Raw genomic sequence first — 2,218 nt, 5'->3', positions numbered from 1 at the left:
AAACAACTAGCTGATTAGGTCTGCTTCCCTTGGGAAATTCTAAGGAGTCATGCATCTGGACAGAGTTGGGTTTCGCTTCTTGTTCTCTAGGGAAAGTGTTCTGTTGGCGGGAAAACGAGACCCAATATAGGTGCTTGTCGCAAGGGGAACTTTGCGGAGTCAATTGATCAGCTTGAGGAGAGAGATCGTGTGTGGACTTCGTAACCCCAGTTCCTTGCTTCCCGGATCAAGTTTCAAGCCTGCCTTGTTTCACGTTTTGCCACGGACCTTGTTTCATGCTTCATGTTTGCCTCGTTACAAGTCTTTGATCTAGCCAAGAATCAAGTTTATTTTCCAGCCTTGTTGTCAAGCTACATTGGACTTTAAAGACTCTGTCATTTCCCCACACTATTGCTTGGCAAAGTGTGTGTTTCGGTCAAGTGGATTAAAACTTTGAACTCTAATATCTTATATTGGACAATACATTTTTGGACTATATTTGACCTCATCTGAAAGGCCGACTTGGACCCTCCAGGTGTTTGGGACTCCAACTCCCACAATTCCAGACAGCCTACCTCATGAACCCCTTTAAATCCTGGGGCAGTTTGGGTGAGGATGGACCAAGGATGATGGGACATGCAGTACCTTCACTCGCTTCTTCAAACCACAGCAACTGCTACAAATGACAGAACTAAACCAAATGTGGTATATATATCCCAAATGACACACTTTATATGTTGCAGCAGTTTGGGGGAAGATGGACCAAGGACGATGGAATTTGCAATACCTTCATCCAATTCACCCTCCACAGGCCACTGTGATTCCCATGAATGACAAAACTGTACCAAACTTTATACACAGGTGCAATGTGGCCCCCTTTACGTCCTGATCTGGTTTGGTGCAGGATGGACCATGGATGATGGGATTTGCAGTAGCCTCACCCAATTCACTTCCCATGGACCACTGTGATACCCATGAAAGACGAAACTGTACCATACTTGATACACAGGTGCAATGTGACACAATTTATGTCCTGGTGTGGTTTGCAGGAGAATGCACCAAGGATGATGGGATTTTCAGTACCTTCATCCAATTCACCTCCCACAGACCACTGTGATGCCCATGAATGATGAAACTGTACCAAACTTGACGCATAGGTGCAGTGTAGCCCACTTTACGTCCTCCTGTCATTTGAGGGAACAATGGACCAGGGAAGATGGGATTTCCAGTACCTTCACTCACTTCCTCAGACCACTGCAACCCACACCAATGACTGATCAAGATCAAACTTGGCACACATACCCCCTATCACCCACTTTATGTCCTGCTGTTGTTTGAGGAACAATGGACCATGGATGGTGGGATTTACAGTACCTTCACTCACTTCCCCAGACCACTGCGACCCCCACCAATGTCTAATCAAGACCAAGCTTGACACATCAAGTCCCCATTACCTGCTTTACATCCTGGAGCTGTTTGGAGGGGGATCGACCATGGACTTGCATATGGGAGTTGTAGTTCACCCACACCAACTAAAGCCAACTGACACTGGATCAAGACTAAACTTGGAACAAAGGCAAACAATTCCGTTCTCAAATAACCCGGGCACCGCCGGGTCCCCAAGCTAGCCTAATAATAAAAGAAGCTGATAATAAAAGAAGATCTATACATTCCCAGAAATGACTTATCTCGGGGGGAGGGGGATGTTTGGGATAGTTATTTTGTTGTTGTAGTTTTTCCATTTCCATGAGGGTCCCATGACCTTAACTCCAGTGAATGCAGAGGGCTTAATGTACTGACATAATAATGGCATCTTTGATTTACATGTGCTAATAATGTATTTATAATATAGTTATTGAGCTTGTTACTATTTTATCTGCCATGACTCCCTTTCTATGAAATATTGACTCTCTAGTCAATTTGAAGGTGCTTAGAATGCTTTAAGAGAGCTCTGTTGGTATTTTGTTTGCATCTCCATCAAATAAGTACCTCAACAACCTATATATCCCAGGAATCCACAAGAGTGATTGGTGACAGTAAAAGCAGCATTAGTGCAATCTTACAGTCTTAGTTACTTAAAAATACAATTAGCCCTGCCAACGCAGCACCAGATTTTGTCATGTGTTAGTGAAACACCAGATGGCACACAACATCATAAAAAGAATGAGTTCCTTCAGCATATCTTAATACTCTCTAAAAACTACTATATTGGTAATAATAAAAAATCCAAGACATCTCC

The sequence above is a fragment of the Anolis carolinensis genome, chromosome 4 (genome assembly GCF_035594765.1).
Source record: "Anolis carolinensis isolate JA03-04 chromosome 4, rAnoCar3.1.pri, whole genome shotgun sequence".
Taxonomy (NCBI): domain Eukaryota; kingdom Metazoa; phylum Chordata; class Lepidosauria; order Squamata; family Dactyloidae; genus Anolis; species Anolis carolinensis.
Note: the sequence above shows the minus strand (reverse complement) of the source record.